Source organism: Tursiops truncatus, chromosome 1 (genome assembly GCF_011762595.2).
Source record: "Tursiops truncatus isolate mTurTru1 chromosome 1, mTurTru1.mat.Y, whole genome shotgun sequence".
NCBI classification, from domain to species: Eukaryota; Metazoa; Chordata; class Mammalia; order Artiodactyla; family Delphinidae; genus Tursiops; species Tursiops truncatus.
This window is the reverse complement of record NC_047034.1, coordinates 117,762,958-117,782,423: the sequence shown is the minus strand read 5'-3', so window position 1 is coordinate 117,782,423 and position 19,466 is coordinate 117,762,958. Positions and strand designations below refer to the sequence as shown.

At 46.3% G+C, this 19,466-nt stretch overlaps 1 protein-coding gene across 12 annotated transcripts in view; it reads left to right on the top strand.

The window, feature by feature from the left end:
* The window catches only part of ST6GALNAC3 (ST6 N-acetylgalactosaminide alpha-2,6-sialyltransferase 3), a 602,379-nt gene that overhangs the window by 186,010 nt on the left and 396,903 nt on the right, over nucleotides 1-19,466 (top strand). The window contains exon 1 of one of the 12 annotated variants that reach the window (XM_073788237.1): nucleotides 2,003-2,098. The exons of the other annotated variants lie outside the window; for them this stretch is intronic. The gene's annotated coding sequence lies outside the window, so the exon portion shown is untranslated. Of the gene's footprint in view, nucleotides 1-2,002; nucleotides 2,099-19,466 lie in introns of those variants that run through there. 12 annotated transcript variants of the gene reach the window in all.

Here is a 19,466-nt window from a genome sequence, read left to right as displayed (position 1 = left end):
TTCCCAGAACTTCTGCTGACAGTGTCCTTGTCCTCATGGTGAGCCACAGTCACCCTCTGCCTCTGCAGGATACCCTCCAACACTAGCAGGTGGGTCTGGTTCAGTCTCCTGTGCGGTCACTGCTCCTTCCCCTGGGTCCTCATGTGCACACTACTTTGTATGTGCCCTCCAAGAATGGAGTCTCTGTTTCCCCCAGTCCTATCAGAGTCCTGCAATCAAATCCCGCTAGCCTTCAAAATCTGATTCTCTAGGAATTCCTCCTCCTGTTGCTGGATCCCCAGGTTCAGAAGCCTGATGTGGGGCTCATTACCTTCACTCCAGCGGGTGGACTTCTCTGATATTTCTCCAGTTTGTGAGTCACTCACCCAGCAGTTATGGGATTTGATTATATTGTGATTGCGCCCCTCCTACCATCTCATTGTGGCTTCTCCTTTGTCTTTGCATGTGGGGTATCTTTTTGGTGAGTTCCAGTGTCTTCCTGTTGATGATTGTTCAGTAGTTAGTTGTGATTCTCCTGTTCTCGCAAGAGGGAGTGAGAGCACGTCCTTCTACTCCGCCACTTGGTTCAGGGTTGCAAAATTTTCTAGTGAAGTGAGGGCATCAAAGAACTCTAGACTCTTTCAAATGTGATTGGGGAGTCTTGTTTCTATGAGAAGATTTATAGTCTCCCTGCCTTTTCAGCCCTGTTTTTCTATCTTATATGCTATAAAGAAACCCCAAGAAACAAGAACATAGAAGATGAATGCATGCTCTGCAAGAATGTAGAATTATGTCACTCAGCTCAATGGCCATGATTTCTTTTAGGAGATGAAAAAATTTAAAACGTAGGTGAGAAGCATTAGAATGAAATGCTCTAGGTTACCATTTGCTTACAAAATATTAGAAGCAGCTGCAGCAATGGAAACTTCTAATGGCAGAAGAAATCAAATGCTAGATACTGGAGGGACCAAGGACTTTAGAGACCTAAATGAAAGGTAAGAGCTAGGGCCCAGAGGAGAGACTGCCTGGGTCTAAACTGTGGGTCATCACTCCCTGGGAGTGGTTACTTAACCTCTTCTAGTCTATTTCACATGATAGTATGTATCACATGAATTGTTGGGTAAAACACTCAGCATAGTGCCTGGCACCTGGTCAGTGCTCAATAAATGTTAGTTGCTAGTACCACGACCACCACCATTCTTTTTTTTTTTTTTTGGATTGGAAACAATTTATTGGGAAAAAATATGGAAGCTTTTTTTTATAAAAATTTTGATAAAAAAGTTGACATCAGTGTATAGAGAGAATATTGGTTATTTGGGAAACTGTATCATAAAATGGATGGGCTCCACAAATTCTTCAATGTACTTGAAGAAAAGAGTGCTGAGTCAGTTTGGGCTGCGGTCACAAAGTACCAAAAACGGGGCGGGGTGGGGGCTTGTAAACAACAAAAATGTATTTCTCAGTCCTGGAGGCTGGAAGTCTGAGATCTAGGTGCCGGGTGTAAGGTCGGATCTTAACAAACGGCACTGCGAAACAGAGGAAAGCTTCAAGTGAGCTTTATTAGGGAGCGCTCCCGGGCGAGGTTCACTGGTCCGAGAGAAAGGGGCCAGAGAAGTCGCACCCGGGCGAGGGTTGGGCAAGATTTTATAGGGGAAGAAGGGAAAGGGGTGTGGTGAATCTGGGAGGGCGCAGGGTATTCCTTATTTGGTGGTCTTTTCGGGTATCCTGGGGAACCGTTAGTCCCGCCCCTCGAAAGGCGGGAAGGCTGGGCCGGGTGCAAAGTCCCCAGGTCAGTTCCTGGAACTGGGTGGTCCAGAATGTCTCCAGGTCAGTTTCCGGAACTGGGTGGTCCGGAGAATTTCGGTCTGATGCAACCTGTGAATCTGATTGTGTTCCCCTGCCTCGGCCCAGTTGGCCTTACACCGGGATCATCGCCTTCTGGTGAGGACTCTCTTCCGGGTTGCAAACTGTCCACTTCTCATTGTGTCCTCACAGGGCAGAGAGAAAAAGCCAGCTCTCTCATGACTCTCACAAGGATAAGAATCTCATCATGAGGGCTTCATCCCGATGAGCTCATCAAATCCCAAAAGACCCACCTTCTAATACCATCACATTGGAGGTAGGGTGTCAACACGTGAATGCTGGGAGGACCCAAATATTCAGTCTATAACAAGTACTAATGGGGAAATGAGAGCTTCTCTTGAGGATGTTAAGGGCTGCTACAAAGGTCAACGGTACATGTGTTTCCAGAGAGAACTACAATATAGAATAAGTTCTATAAGGCGTTCACAGAATAGATTCATCTTTCTTCCCGAAAACAGTCCTTGGTAACCAGGGACCCATTCCTGGAAATTCACTCTTGCTCAAGGAAATCCATCCTCTCATTAAAAAAAAAAAAAAAAAAAAATCTTAGGAAGCTACATGAATGACACTAAGGACTTTTCCAGCTCTAAGATTCTGTGTGTAAAACCTGTTAGTCTAAATTTATTTTCAAAAGATAGACCCTCCGCGGGGTCTGCTCCTGCGGGGAAGGTGGGACCCCCACTTGTGTCCCGGCCCCCAGGTATGGCTTCCTCAAGTTTGGGGTGAAGCCCCCAGCCCCCTTGGGCTCTGCAGCGGGGCAGTGGGCTCGGGGGAAGGAGCATGGTCTCCGGGGGTTTCTCAGCAGGAGATGCCGGGGCTGCCGGCCAGGAACCCAGCGGCCCTGCGTGGGGCGCAGACTCGCCAGGCCTGGGTGTCCCTGCTGCGCACGGCTGCTGAGAACAGGGTCCGCGATGAAGCTCTGCCTGGCAAACGCGGACTGTGGGCAGCTCCATCCTCCCCTTCCGTCGGCAGAGCCCCATCGCAGCCCTCCCTTCCAACGGGCAAAGCCTGTGACCTGCGGCCGGACAGCTCCACACCCTCACACCCCGGTGCTCGCCCCACGCCGGGAACAGGCACAAGCCCTGTGCCGGCCTCTCCGGACGGCTCGAGCGGGACGTCTTCTTCGGCGTGCCTGTCACCCACCCCGAGCCCAGGGGCCGCAGGGAGGTCTGAGGGCCGCTTGGGCCCGGGTGGGGCGGAGGCACGGGCTTCGCGGCTGGGCCGGCCCTCCTCGCCGCCTCCTGCCTCTGCGCCCCGGCCGGCCCGTGGTGGGCTTCCCGTGGCCCCGTCTCCTTCCCACCCCAGTCGCGCCTCTTGCTCCCCAGGCCGCGGGCTCCACCCGGAGCAGCACCGAGTCGTGAGGGTGCGGGAGGGCGCCCGCCCTCGGGGCTTCCCCGACACCTACCCCCTGAGGAGGGGCCGACTGGCACTGCGCACGAAGCGGCCCTGGCGGGAGGGAGACCGGGGGTAGGGGTCGGTGGGGAGCTTGACTCGCAGTCACTTCCGAGGGGACGCTGAGCCCCCAGGGCTGGGGCCTGACCGGCCTCAGCACTCCCACGAGGGTGTGATCAGGAAGCAGGGACCCTGTCCCCGGGGCCCAGGGCACTCCCGGGGCCCAGGGCGCTCCCGGGTCAGGCAGAGTCGCCAAGTGTGTCGGGTGCCGTGGACAGCTGAGGCACATTTTGCCCAAAGGTAAGTTCTAGCGCATCGCAGAGAGCAGACGAAATACACACACGGTGGTGAAAACTCCCTGTTGCTAAGGGTTGAAACGAACCATTAATTCCTCCTGTTTCTCAGGGTGTTCCCTTTGGCTGTTAATGAAATGTATTTCCAAGGAATGCAGGCATGTGGCTAAAAAGGCCAGCAGTGCCTGGGGGGGTCACAGCGAGACCCTCCCATCTCACCCCCCTGGGCCATCCTGTGCTCTGGGAGCAGAGCTCTCAGCCAGAAGTGAAACATAGTAGCTTCCATATCCAGATTCTAAGATTTTCTAAAGCCCTTTAAAGGCCCCCCTTCTCTGAGTGGTGCTTGAACTGCTGGTGTTTGGGGCGGGAGGGTGGGCTGGGTGGAGGGTCTGAGCGCCATCCCCAGGGAAGGGCTTTGGAGGCCTGTGTGAGCCTGAGACCGGGGGCCCAGTGCCCATGGCCGAGGGGAGGCTAGCGCTGACTCCAGCCATGCCGAGCCAGATGTCGCCCTCCTTCCCGACAACCCAGCAAAGCCTGTCGCTCACATTCCTGGCTGTGCTGCTTACACTTGCCCTGTGAGAAGGCCAGCCTGGCAGAGCTCTGTTCCTGCCCTGTTCCTGCCCTCTGGGCTGCTGGGAACTGAGTACCTAGCCTGGGTGCTGGAGGGGAGGAGCCATAGATGGTGGAGGCGTAGTCCCCGCCCAGGGTGCTGCCCCTCCGCTGAGCTGAAACTTCTAATCAACGTCTTAATAAAACCAAAAGGGACGTGATATTGTTCTGCCACCTGTGCCCGACCAATGTTAGCCCTTTGTCATATGGGGCAGTGCTGTCTAATGGTAAAGCTTCCAGTATCAGATCCCCAATCCCTTCTCCTACCCCCTCCCATGGGGGTTCAGTGGGTACATCTGTATTTCGTAGAACCTGAAACTCTGATTTTACAAAGGAGCTGGAGGTCTGGGGAAAGAACTGGTCTGATCTCAGTTAAGAACGCAACTTTATACCTGGACGATACTAGAGCACTTTAGCACCTCATGTGTTTGAAAATGAGATCTTCACAAAGACCTCGTGGGCAGGAGACACAGGCAGGAGAGGGGACAGACTGAAGCTCTGTGACTGACTGATCAAGTAGCAGAGGTCCCGCTGACTTCCAGGCCTACTGCTGATTTACTATCACCAGAGCCACGTAACACACCTTCCACATAGAGAACCAGCAGAAAAATGAGTTTGAAGAGCATTTTAGCTAAATCCAAGGTCATTTTGATCATTAGTGAAAGTCATTCTGTTCCTACACGCTGCCCACACCCTGACCCTCCTTCCTAGAACCAAATGGGTTCTGAGATTAAAGTGCAAGTGACAAACCTGGGGGTGACCAGGCTTTACTTTATCATCTCTTTCTTCTTCTTCCACGTGTGTTCCTGGTCTTACTCTTCCCGGTTCTTCTTCCGGGGGAGGTCCAGCAACCCGTTCTCTGGATGTAACTCTACGTCTCTTTTCCTCGTAGACCGGCAGCGGCTGCGGGTAGACGGAGGGCTCGGCCCCCACAAGCGACTCCAGCCTCAGCTCCAGCTTCTCCCCCATGTCTTCGCGCGTGGCCCCTGCACCGTGCTAGTCTGGCGGTTGGGGGAGGGGCACGGCGCCGCCGGCGGGGGCGGGGCAGACGGGCAGGAGGGAGGCTGAGGGGGGGTGCCTGGCCTGGGCCTCAGCTGCCGCTGCCGCGCTCCCATCCAGCCCCCGGCTCCCTCTTTGTGGTCACAGGCCCGAGGCCTCCAGCGCTGCTGCGAACTCGGGCCGGCATGAGGCGAGCACAATGAGCCAGGGGCCGGGCTGAACCACTTGCGTCGTGCGTGGCACCCCGCCCCCCGCCCCGCCCCCCCCGCCACCATTCTTCTGTAATAAAAATTAAGCCCCATTGTAGCTCTATTTACAATAGCCAGGACATGGAAGCAACCTAAATGTCCATCAGCAGAGGAATGCATAAAGAAGATGTGGTACATGTATACAATGGAATATTACTCAGCCATAAAAAGAAGAAAGTAAATGCCATTTGCAGCATCATGGATGGACCTAGAGATTGTCATACTGAGTGAAGTGAGCCAGACAGAGAAAGACAACTATCATATGGTATCATTTATGTGTGGAATCTAAAAAATGGGTACAAATAAACTTATCTACAAAACTGAAATAGAGTTACATATGTAGAAAACAGACTTATGGTTACCAGGGGGTTGGGGGGAGGGATAAATTGGGATTGACATACACACATTACTATATATAAAATAGATATAAGGACCTACTGTATAGCACAGGGAACTCTACTCAGTACTCTGTAATGGCCTATATGGGAAAAAAATCTAAAAAGGAGTGGGTATATGTATATGTATAACTGATTCACTTTGCTGTACACCTGAAACTAACACAACATTGTAAGTCAACACTACTCCAATAAAAATTAGAAGAAAAATTAAGCCCTTATTTCTTGGAGAAGTCCATAACCTAATACCAATGCCTCCTTTTAAAAAGTTTTAAAGCAGCCAGCACTCCATAGATTGCTGTGGGGAAATTGTAAGTGAAATGGGTGCTATGACCTACATGGTATTGGCAATAATACCTCTCTCTCTATCAGTGTGTAAATACAAGTGCTGAGTATACACACTCTGAAGCTGAATTTAACTAAACTTGGGCAGTAACATTTTCACTGTTGATAAGCTTGTATTTATTTGCTCTGGTTTACAAGGCAGCTGGGGTTGCCCAAAAATCTAGGAATCTCTTTCCAAATTTAAAATTTTCTCCTTCATTCATACAGTTGCTCTAGAACCTACAACAGCACTCCAGAGGGTGAATGGAGACTGGCTCATCTGTCCTCCTTTCTCATTCTCATGCCCTCATTTTGCTTTTTTCTTTCATTTTGCAGCTGAAGCGTGAAATAACTAGACTGTGTCATGGAGCTAATTACCTCACCTGCTTCAGGGCCTTAGAACCCAAAGACCTGTGGGTGCTCTGTGATCATGGCAAACAGGAAGCTTTGGGGACCATGCTTCACATTTGAAATCATTCTGGTTTGAAAATGCGGGAGGGAAGCCGAGCAGCTAGAGAGTAGCATGTGGCTGCCTTATCAGAAGACGTTGAAATGGAAAGATGTTGCAATAGAAAATCAAATGTCATTTATTCATCAGCCCACGCTTTCCAAGTACCTTCCTGGAAGCCTTGGCATATTCTTTGTGGTGGTGGCCTTTTAAATGTCAGTCTACAGAAGGGTTTCTGTTTTTAGCAAAGGCTGATTTTGAAGGCAATTAGGTTATAGTTAAAGTAATAGTCACCACTTATTGAGCACTTGCTATGTGCCAGGTACTGTGTTTGGCACTTTCTTTACATTATCTCATTCAATCAGGACAATATCCCTATAAGGTGGAATATTATTAGCATCATTTTTAGTTGAGGCAACTGAGGCTTAGAGATAAGTAACGTGCCCGAGGTCACAGGTAGTTAGTCGTAGATGATGTATGAACCTGGATCTGTCTGATTGCAAAGCTTGTGCTCTTAACCACTTTTCTATATTTCTTCATGTACGTTTCAAGGGGGTACAGTTTCTACTAAAAGCGTATTTTAGTTTTCCGATAAATCAAAGAAAATTAGGTCTAAAGAAAATTAGGTCCAGGCTCAGATTAAATTCAACGTGTCCATCTCTGTCTTATTCTCCTTGGGCTCATTTTTTCATTTAACAGTTTTTTTAAAGCATTCTTTTTTTAACTTAACAAAATACCATGAACATCCATCTAGGTTAAAACGTATCTGTCTGTCTGCAATGGCTGCATGATATGGTTTGGATATACCATAATTTATTCAATTATTCTTTTATTGGAATGGCTGCACCATAATTTATTTAATTATTCTTTTATTGATGGGCATTCACACTATTCCAGATTTTTGCCAATTAGGTGACTTTTCTATTTGAAAGCTGCTGTTGTCTGTATCTCAACTGCTATGTGATAAAAGTCGAGTATTGGCAATGCTTGGACAATCAGGAGACACAAGCCCAGCGGTGAGCACCTGGATGGTAGAGTCAGCCAGATCCTGGCCCTGTCATCCATCTGCTGTGTGACCTTGGCCAAGACATCCAATCTCTCTACGTCTCAGTTTCTTCATGAAAAATTAGAGAAATATTGTTGTTCTCCAAGAATAAGCCATAGGACCAATGGAATACCATGTGCAGAGGGCTTAGCACAGAGCCAGGCATGGAGCAGGTGCTACACAACAGGGCAACCATATCGCTGGGACCCAACAAAACGTCCTGTGATTAGAACTGGGACATGAGTTCTCTGAGGGCAGGAGCATGCCGTTCATCTTTGGGCCGGGTGCATAATAGAGACTCAGTGATATGTGTTGATCAAAGAGGTCTGAAAACTTACTACTGTTCTGGGCAATATTTGCCTCTTCTCTCCTATATCTTTATTCCAACAGTTGCTGGACCACATTTCAAGAGTGTCTGGGATGGAGAACTTCCAGTGGTTTAAGTAGTTTTACCAAGGAAATGTTTTTCTCATGGAAAGAAGACAGGGTGGAATTTATAGAGACCTTGACTCACAATTTTCATTTGCCCAAACCATGTGTTTATGACTCCAGTGTCTGAGCTCTTAACCACTAAGCCACAATGCTGTAATAATCATGATATGATGATAGCTAACACTTACTGAACACTTGTCATGTACCAAAAAATGTGCCCAGCACCCTTTACAAACTACCTCCTAATCAGCACAGCAACCCTGCGAGGAACATACCCTCGTTATCTCCATCTTACACTTGGGGAAACTGAGACTCATTGAGATGTATCAGATTTGCCCAGGTTGGTGGGGCCAGAGCTCTACCTCAGCTCTGCCCAACCCCAGAGCCACCATGCTAATTCCATGCCATTCTGCTATAACTGTGTATTTTTGGGCTCAGTTTTTATGGAGATCTGTATTTGTAAAGATATGGGAATATTTACTATAATACTTACTATAATACTTATGGTATTAAAAGAAGGATATACAGAGGGCTAATACAGGAGAGTAATGCTTTGTCAACTTTTTTTTGTTTATTTTGTTTTTTTGATGTGGACCATTTTTAAAGTCTTTATTGAATTTGTTACAATATTGCTTCTGTTTCATGTTCTGGTTTTTTGGCCACGAGACATGCGGGATCTTAGCTCCCTGACCAGGGATCGAACCTGCACCCCCTCCACCGGAAGGCAAAGTCTTAACCACTGGACAGCCAGGGAAATCCCTTGCTTTTTCAACTTTGATGCCTTTTCTTTGATGTTCATATTTGGGTTGTATAAGCAATTAAGTTGTAATCAGTTTGCCAACTAGGTTGGTGTAAGATGAATACAAAATTCAAGAGTCTGTCTGGCTACTTTGTGTAGAACAAGGTAGAGGTGGTAGACACTGGAAATGATGAAGGCAGCTAAGAGACCCTTGCGTCATTAGGCGTGACGTGAGGAAATCCAGGATGAGAAAGATGTAAGTGGAAATAGAAACAAATCAGCAAGTGTGAAAAACGTTTGTGGTAGAACTTAAAATGGGTAATTAGACCTCCATCCTGGAGTGGGCTGGAGAGCAGGGAGCATGGTTTGTCATCCTTCAGGATGTCATCTGTCCCTGGAGATTGGAAAGGTGTGCCTGAGGATTTCCTGCTTCCCCTTGAAAAACTTTAGGGAATATTCACAGGTGGTATTTCCTGACCTCTCGGAGTGATGGCTGTCATATCCTTGACGAGGAAGTACTTTCTTTTCTCTGAGGCTCGCTGGGTCCAGGGTTACGTGGTGATCTGAAGGCCATATCTGTGAGGATCTTGTCTAAGGGTACCTCAGGCAAGGGTTCTCAGCAACAGTCTTAACCTGAGCCACCATGGTCCAGATCTGATCTTCAGTCTTATGAGTATAGAAAATGGTTATCTTCAGGTCATCCGGTTCAGTCTCTGTCTCATGAAAACTAAATTAGAAAAACAATATAAAGGTTATGGATTAAGTCCTTTGCCACTTTTTTTTTTTTTTTTTTGGCGGTATGCGGGCCTCTCACTGCTGTGGCCTCTCCCGTTGCGGAGCACAGGCTCCGGACGCGCAGGCTCAGCGGCCATGGCTCACGGGCCCAGCCGCTCCGCGGCATGTGGGATCTTCCCGGACTGGGGCACGAACCCGTGTTCTCTGCATCGGCAGGCGGACTCTCAACCACTGTGCCACCAGGGAAGCCCTGCCACTTTTAACTGTGTAACCTTGGGTAGGTTACTCAATCTCTCTCAGCTTCAGTTTCCTCCTATTAGCATGGGATCTTCCTTGTAAGATGCTGTGTTGATTAAATAGGCCCATGTGTGTAAAGCACTTACAGTAGTGCTTAGAATATAGCAAGTGCTTGATAAATATTATATGCTAATACTATCATGACTGATCTGTAAGTCAGAATTAACTTATCATACAGTATCCTTTTTATAGGGGCATCAAAATTTAAATTCATGTATCAAGTCTCTCTATGCCCCACCCGCTTGTCACTTCTTCTGTCCTCTACCCCCATTCTCTTACTGAGGTTACTGGGAAACAGTATCATTAATCAGATGGTAGCTCAAGGAACATGGAGTCAACAAAGAAAGAAGATCATTTAGGCATGCAATACTGAAGCTCTGGAAAAGTGACAAAATATTCAAACCTCATAATAGTGGTTACCTTTCTGGTAATGGAATTGGTTTAGTTTTCTCAGCTCCAGTGTCTCATTCTTTTGGACACTGCTAAGTAAACACATTTGCCTCTCTGAACATCATGTTTCTCTAATGCTTATCCCTGGCAATTGGCATATTCTTTCTGTTGATGTGTTAGCATTATTCATTAAACCAAAGTCAGGGTCACCCTTTTTGTGGGCCTGGGAAGTGCTCTTTTCTGTCTTTTATCTGTTGATTCGCTCTTGTGCCTGATTGGCATTTTGCAGTGGCATACCATTATAATACCATTGTTACTTTGTATAGCATGCAGAAACCATTGCATACTCATGGAGCTGGAAGGAACCACACAGATTACCTCTGTCTCCCTCATTTTACTGATGAGGAAATTTACTTAAGTAATAGCCTGAAATTCTATTAGAACCAGCAGAGGATGTGTCTGGAGGGGGTTGGGGTTAACTCTGCAGCCACATCAGCATAATAGTAGTAGCTTCAGTTTTTCTTTATAGTGCAGTGAATTCATTTGTTATAATGAATCTATCTATCTATCTATATTATAGCCATCAAATTATCTTCAGTAACTAGATAGGTGTTATTACTTTAAATGTTTAAGACCCAGGAAAATATTTCAGTTCACCAAGCACATCTGCCGTATGCACTTAAGGAGATTCTTCCCTGAATGGTAATTGTAGTAACTGCTGCCCTACTCTTGTAATATCGTCTATAAAAATAATAATTTGTGCTTCAAATGTCTCTTTCTGTGAGTTGCTCAAAGTACTTTGCAGGAATCACTGATTTAAATCCATCCTTCGAGATGGTGTATGGATTAGTTTACTGTGGAGCGGCTCAGAAGGAGGTGGGGACGAGTACCAGGAGCTCCTAAAATCCAAGTCAAAACCTGGTCTTGGGGCTTCCCTGGTGGCGCAGTGGTTGAGAGTCCGCCTGCCGATGCAGAGGACGCGGGTTCGTGCCCCGGTCCGGGAAGATCCCCCATGCCGCGGAGCGGCTGGGCCCGTGAGCCATGGCCGCTGAGCCTGCGCGTCCGGAGCCTGTGCTCCGCAACCGGAGAGGCCACAGCAGTGAGAGGCCCGCGTACCGCAAAAAAAAAAACAAAACTTGGTCTTGTTCAGACGTGATCCTTATTAATCACATTAGAATAAGAACTTAGGTATTCAAAGCTATTTCTCATTGATTGAATTAATAGATTCTTGTTAAATTCTGCTGAAATAATAGTGGTAGATATTGTATCAGGTGATTAAAACAAGATGGGGAAGCCTTTTTTTGGCCCTAAAACCACCAAACTGATTATTGATGGACCATACCCCAAGACTCTTGACTATAACTCTAAAGCTTTGTCTACTAGATTATATTTCTTAGAGACATGTTTTCCACTTTTAAGGAATGGCCTTTATACCTCTAGATTCTAAAAAATAAATTCCCTGTTTATCATTATATGAAGCCAGTTAGCTCTTGCAGGAACGTCAAGAGAGCATTTACAGCATGCAAACGATAAAACTCAATGCCATTTTGCTCCAGGAATATTTATATGGGTGATATTTGACTGTGGCAACTGCTTTGAAGAAAGAAGAAAAGCCATTTCGACTAGAGTAAGGGACAATTAAAAATCAACACATCAGCTTTCAGTGTGTCATGTTTTTTGGGCACAGTTCAATTTTTTGAGACCCTTTATGGTTGCATCGTCCATCAAGGTTACCTGTAGGCAGGTCACAATAGTTATATGGGGTGGTGATATTGGTACAGTGTCATGGTCTAAGCATGTTATAGGCTAATAACCCAGCATTGCTAACCATTTTAAATCAAGACCGTGAAATTCAACTGTAACATTTCACTTCAGTGTACAAACATTGCATTGCTCATCCATGTTGCTATTTTCCTCCCTTATGTTTTCCCTGCCTCTACTCTCCTCACGTTCGTAAGCTGTGAAAACATGAGTGCACACAAATGCAACCACATTTCCTCTGAGTTCTTCACCACAAGCATATACGGTCATCAAAACTAAAGGGAAATAAGACTGAACGTGAGACACAGAACATTCTACATTTTATTGGTTCTGTGTCCAGTGTTCATTGAACTCATTCCTAGGTGTAAGAGCAAGGATTTTGGATTTAGGCAGACCTGGGATGAATTCTGGCTCAGCTACTTACTGGCTGCGTGACCTTGTTCAAGTCAGTTTCCTTATCTATAAAATGAAGAGGATAATACTTGCCTCATGGCATAATCATAAGGGTTAAATGAAAGTGTATATGAAGTCTCAAACTTAGGATCTAGAATAGAGGATTCTTCAGTAAATGTAAGTCTCAGTGTTTCTCAAATCATACTATGCCTGAGTATCACCTGCAGTATTTACGAAAGCTTCAGATTCTTGTGCTCACGGCCATCCCCCTCCAAGGATTTGGGAGCAGTAGGTCTGGTTAGGGCCCAGGAATCTGCAGCTTCACAGGTAGATGGTCTGAGGATCCTAGTTAGAAAAATTATGCTTGAGGTTCTAAGCAAATGGGCTATATATAATGAGTTCTTCAAACATTTCTGGGTTATGGTCAAATTCCCTCAATTTTTCAGAGGCAGAAATTCTAACTTTCAGGGGTCACTTCACCAACTGCAAATAGCTAGTACTAGAAACTTGGATGTTGTGGAATTTATTTATTCACTTACAGTATGTCATTGGGCACCTTGTCTCCAGCAAACCCTCTCCTAGCTCCAGGAAACACAGGGACAGACAAGGCAGGTGTGAAGGTAGAGCACTGGATGACCACCTCCCTTCCCTGGGTGCGCAGGGCTCCACTTCTCAGGACATTTCTTCCTTAGCATCACGGTGACTCTATCAAGTAGGTCTATAGATTCTTTCAAGTCCCCACTTTCCAGGACTTCTACTCTTGCTCCAGAAAGATGCTGGGTCTCAAAAGAAGTCATTTCAGAGGAAGTAGAGCTGGAAGCCCCTGCTTTGTTGGGACCAAACCCTGCATTCCCGGATAGGACCAGGAATTTACTTGTTCTTATCATCAGATGTGGAGCACAGGCTGTTAGGGCGGCAGATGTGACCTCGCGCCTATGAGGGTAAAGCCTTCTAAAGCCTAGAGGACAAGGCTTGGTCTCTAGGAACAAGAGAGCAGCTATTGCTTTGAGGGCCTAACAACTGGCTCAGTGGGTACCATCTCCAGCTCTCATCTCCCCGCTCCGTCTTGATTCCAGCCACCCATCTGAGCTTCCTGCTGCCACCCTCCCTGCGAGTATACCGGCCACTAACCATGCTGCCTTTTCTTCCACTCGGGGCAGAAACAATCCTGCATGTCGGCAAGGTGGGGACTATCAGTCCTCGTTTCATGTACCTCTCAGCCATGTATTAGTTTTGTGCCTACCTGCAATCTCAGGCTCAGTTGCTCTGTGGAATCGGTCACAAATGGCCCAGGGAAGCGTTTTCTTTGGGTTGGGTCCCATGGAGGGTCATGCTTAGGTCTTCCTGAGAGGCAGCACGGTGAGTGGTGAGAGAACTGGGCTGGGAGCTAACACTGCCAGCTAAAGCCCCTCTGCTCCAGCCAGCTTCCCAACCTTGGCCAAGTCCCCAGTCTTTCTAGAGGATTCCAAATCTCCTTCCAGCCCAGGACGGCTGTGGGGCAGCAGCAGACAGTGTCTGTATTGAGATCTCTTTCCTACATCCTGACCTGTTTGACTCAGGTTGCTGAGCCCTCGTCCCCAGTTGTCTTCCCCAGTGTGGATCCTCAAGGCCTGGCCTCTTGATCATGACTCTTTGCTTGATGGACCCGTGGAACTCTCTGCCTCCTTCTTCCAGCTTGAACTGACCTGTCTTGGACTTGGTCACTAGTCTGCTTCATGTAGGATCTTGATGAGTCACCTCCTCTGTTGCCTCCCTTCACATCCCGCCCAAGCTCTGGCCCACTGTGGTCCAAAGTCAGACGACACGGAGCTGCCTTCCTCGCAGTATTTTCCCCTTGGCTTCTCTCTTTCCTTCTCTGTGCCAGAGAAGAGCACCCGCATTCCCCGCACTGTACTTTTGCCACCTTTTCTTCAGGGCCCAACTGAAAATCAGATAAAGATTATGAAGGAAAGTATATTAGTCCTGAGGCTGAACGTGAATCTGATCTTCATAATTCTCAGATTTGAAAAAAAAATACATATTTTCTGAAGAAAGTAGACTCTTATCTTAATTATCACCTCTGTAAAATTGCTATCGGTCAGAGGCCCAAAAAATGACTTTGCTCTGACTATGTGTGATGTGCAAATGAAATAAACTCATGGCTACTGAAACCCCAGCTTTAAAATCAGCTCTTTGTGAATCAAAAGCAGCCAATATTCTGTAAATCCTCCCCAGAAAGGTTTTCTTACAGAAATACTGGCAGACTCTGTAATGACTGTGGCTGCTTTGATATGAGGATGTAGTCAATATCTCATGAAAAAAATTTCAACTTTCTACCTTCTGCAGTATAGAGAGAAGGGGAGGAAGTTCCCGATGTTCTCATGTCCTTCTGACTCAGCGACCAAAATGCTTTATAAATTTTTAATTGATTCATCTGGATAGAGTCCGTTCCCTGTAGAACTCACAGATCTCCATTTATGTAGGGAAGAAAATTGTCGTCCTATTCGCACGGCTGCTTGAAATTCCATTATTGATGTGATGAGCTCTTTGTTCCCCATTGTGATACAGATAAGATATTGAACTGAAGAAAATGCACTAAATACGTCTTTCTCCACGAATAAACCAAGCAGTGGTAGTGGTGCTGTTTGTTAATTCAAGATTTGTTTTGCTTTGCCAGATGGATTTGCCATTAATTTTACTCAGGCCACACAAAACTTTACATCAGCAACGTGCAGAATAGAGGTGGGATTGTTGAGTAGTTGCCAGAATTTGTCTCGATGATGTTTGATGCAGATTTAAGAGAGAGAGAAAGCAAAAGCGATACACTGTGCTGGGGTACCAGAGCCAAGGGCGGGACTGGCGCTCTGAGTGGACCCTTTCCTTCCTGAGCACCGCCTGGTGACCCTCAGCCTTTCCTTCAGTTCCCACACCCGTCATCTAGTCAGCAAAGCCACGCGCGGGTGATCTTGATTGGAAGAGAGAGAAATTGGGTCTCGAAGTCTCAGAGCTGAGGTACTTATGCCCTAAACTCTAGGAGGCACTTCATTTTTAACTAGCGTCGCGTCTCCCATAGTTTCACAACGACTCAAAGAAAATACTTCAGGAAGAAAGCAGAGCTGCTGGAAATTATGGGCAGCACCTGTCGGCTGAATGAACCTGACACGTTTTTTTTTCTATTGTTTTGACATGATTGTGTTTTCCTTTATGCAGCCCGTAGTGAGCTCTGTGTAACCGTGATGTACCTGTCTTTCTGAGCCCAACCAAGGGCTTCTTTGTCAGATCACTTTGTCACCAATACCACATATTTTGGCACTTTGTGTGGCCTTGTATTGCTGTTTCATGTTTAATAGCTTCATGGGATTTAATGTTATTACTATAGAAAGACTGTATTTCATTAAAGGGAAGATATTTGGCTTTATTTGGGTTTTAGACTCTAAGCTGCAGTCAGTCGTGAAGAAGTCGGGAACCAAATTCGCAGCCCGTCTCCAGCTAAGTGGACAGGACTGTGTGGTGGACACTGGGACATGGCCCTATTCCTGGCTTCATCACGTGCTTTCGTCTCCTTCCTCTCCTTTCTCCTTGTTGTCTATCTCTTCTAAGCCTCTTTCAGTCCTTTTAGGGATTAGGCAAAGTATAAATAACCTTCCATACGCTAAGCCAGAGGTCAGCACAGATGTTTGCAGCCTCCAAGTGGGTAATGAAATGACTCGGCCCAGGGAAGAGGGCCTGGCCTGTCTCTGCCCAGCACCAGGCGCAAGGGCCCACACTGGAACGAGGGCTTGTTTTTGCCAAATCTTTAGATATTGTCAAAAGAAGTCAGAAATCCAGAGGCTTAAGTAAACTCCACAATTTTTAAACATAGGCAATTAATGTACGTGTACATGTACGTTATATATATATTCCTAGGTGCTATCCCAATTACCACCCCAATACTTAGCTGCCATAGTGCACCACTGGTTTGCACCATCTGCTTTTAAGTTTTATTTGGTAGCTACCCAGTTGTAATAGGATTGACTACCCTACCGTGGCTCCCTAGTATAAGGCCATGCATATTTCGTCACTTACCAAGTGCTGTTTGCTGATCAGCAAAAGCTGTTGAAGGATTCTGAAAAGAATAGAAAAAAGGAAAGCTCATGGCTTAGTTCCGTAAAGACCACATCCGCTATGCATGTACCCTACAAAATCCTGGACCTTGCTAACGAGCCCTGTCTTCTCACCCAGACTGTAGCTGCTCTAGAGCACTGTGACTTAGAATGGATCCCAACTGTATGTGTGCCTGAAACCCGGTGAGGCATTAAATTAGAGTCGTAGCCATCTCCCCAATGGCAGAATCACTCTGAGGTTTTATCATTCTAGATAAGGGATTCGGGGGCACTTACAGCAATGCTCTCCAAATGCTGGCTCCTGAGAAAATTTCTCTGACCTATAGCTCATACTGCGAGGAAAACCAGGTATTTCATGAAGTTAAACTTGTTAAACTCATTTTGAGATTATGTACTTATTATTTCCCAGGAGTGCGCCAAAATACCCTGCTGAGCAGGTCTTTTTCGAAAGAGTGCCTTTGCTTGACACAATAAAACGTTGACAACCTTAGAGCGGTTCCTCCCAGCTCCCTTTATTTCTTCACTTCTAGATTGTATTTGTCTGTGAAATGGAAAAGTCTGTGACCAGACTTGTGCAAATCCCTTAGCTGATGGAAGGTGCAGAGAGGGAGGGAAGGATGGGAAGGGCCGGGAGCTCCTGTGCGGGACGAGCACACCCATTCTTACTGAAAGTGGTCACCTTTGTGAAGGGAGCCTGTCCTTATTCAGTCCACGCTTGGAAGAGATTTATCCAAAAGCTGTTGCAAGCAGCTCAGGTTTTTTTTGGGGGGGGGGAGGGGAGAGGGGTTGACCTTTACTAGTTTTGGAAGGAGGATGTATGACTCTTGAGAAACAAAAGATCTTATTGCCAGCGCGTTTGAATTCAGCAAATAGACCTGGAGATGGCCCCAAGGGATGATGGGCTCAAAGAACATGGATGATACCATGTAACTCTGACCTATTTCACATGAGCGTTGCTGAGCCTGCTTTTTGGAACTGGCTGCTTTGTTTGTTTTATAAATTGATCCTCATATTGATTCCTTACTTGATGGCTGTGGAAAAGAAGTCTCCCTCTTGTTTGAACTCATGTCTCTGTGGGGACATGATAAGTAAAGGATTGGCCAGTTTATTACATAAAAGTCTCCCTAGCCCTGGTTGATTTGGCAAGTGACTTCCTTGCTGAGAATTTTGCAAGCTGTAGTGTGGATGTAAAGTGATCTGCTGTAACGGGAAAGGTTAGAAGAGAGGATCCTATCTCCATTTTAAAATGACACTTAACTGATGTCACTTCTTGGAACCAGAAGAACTTATTCTTGGAGTGAGAGAGATTATTGGTAAATTCATAATTAGTCACAATAATTTATTGAGGACCCCCTTTGTGCCAGGCTCTATTCCAGGCACTGGAGCTATAAGCAGCCACTAAACAAAACAGACCCAAAGGCCTGTCCTCAGCGGTCTTATGCTCTAGTGGGACAAAACAGACAAAAACAAAACAAAACAAAATCTACAACATAGGAGTACTATCACACAGTATGTGAGGAGGACACAATTCTATGTGGGAAATAGAGCTGGATAAGGGTGATCAGGAGCATGGGAAAAGGATTGCTATTTAAAACAGGGTGGTCAGAGCAGGTGTCCCTGACTAGGTGACATCTGAGTGACAACTTTATTTATGCTTTAAAAAGACTGCTTCTACTGGGAAAAGACCACAGAGGAGCTGGGGTGGAAGCATGGGGGACCCATTAGGAGGCCATTGCAATAATCCTGGTGAAAGAAGCTGGTGGCTGGGAGCAGGGTGGCAGCAGTGGAGGGATGAGAAGTAGTCAGATTCCAGTGTATTTTGAAGGTACAGTTAACATGAATTTCTGATGGATTGGATACATTTATAAAGTAGGCTGGGACTTTAAGGATTGTTTAGACCTCTTCTGAAGCCAGGTAGGGAACGTAAGTGATTGAAACTAGTTGCATGACAAAGGAACTTTTAGAAACTCAATGCTATGCCCTATTACATTAAAAAAATTAAAACATCATGTGAACCAAACTAAATATATTTGCACAATTGGCCTGTGAACTTCCAAACTGCATCCTGTAATAGTCAAGCCCTTCATTTTACAGATGAGTGATCCAAGGTCCTAGGAACTTCACTGACTAGTCCAAGATCATTAGAGGCAGAATCGGGATTGGAGCCTCAGGCTTCTTTGTTTCTAGTCCAGTGTTCTTTCATTACGTCTGTACTTGAACCATGAATAGCTTTTCCACCTTAGTGTCATTCTCTGAGTAAGCGCCAGTGGAGTAAAATGCTCTTTTTTTTTTGCACTGAGGCAGCATGATATATTCATTTTACTTTTCCTTTCAACTCTATCAAGTGTCATCTTCTTAAACTTGCAAGCCTTTCTGTCTCTGTCCCAGCTACCCCACAGAGCTCCCTTGGGACTGGCTGACCCAATGTATGTGCCCTAGGGACTGTGAGTGTTGAGAGGATAGGGGTAACAGCATCCTCACTAGTTTGATGGACACTGCAGTGAGGTAAAGAATAACGGAAAGAGCCTATATAGAATGGGAACAGAGGGCTATACTTTGCTTTGGGCAGCTTGGTGGATGGACCAGTATTTACATAACAGATAAAAGAGGTAGTTGTGGGGCTTCCCTGGTGGCGCAGTGGTTGAGAGTCCGCCTGCCGATGCAGGGGACGCGGGTTCGTGCCCCGGTCCGGGAGGATCCCCGGCTGGGCCCGTGAGCCATGGCCGCTGAGCCTGCGTGTCCGGAGCCTGTTGCTCCGCAATGGGAGAGGCCACAGCAGTGAGAGGCCCGCGTACCGGGAAAAAAAAAAAAAAAAAGAGGTAGTTGTGGGGAGAGAAGAGGCCATTTATAAGAGTGTTCAAAGGTTCACTTATAGTCCTTTCAGTGATGAGAGGTTTATTGCATTTATAAAGTTAAAAAATTATAGCCTTTTTCCTATTATAAAAGAAATCCGGTATATGGAATAATTTAATGTATTTCATAAAGAAGGTATTGTTAGGAAAAGAATGTCGAGAAAATTAGATATCTGAGGAAACATCAAGT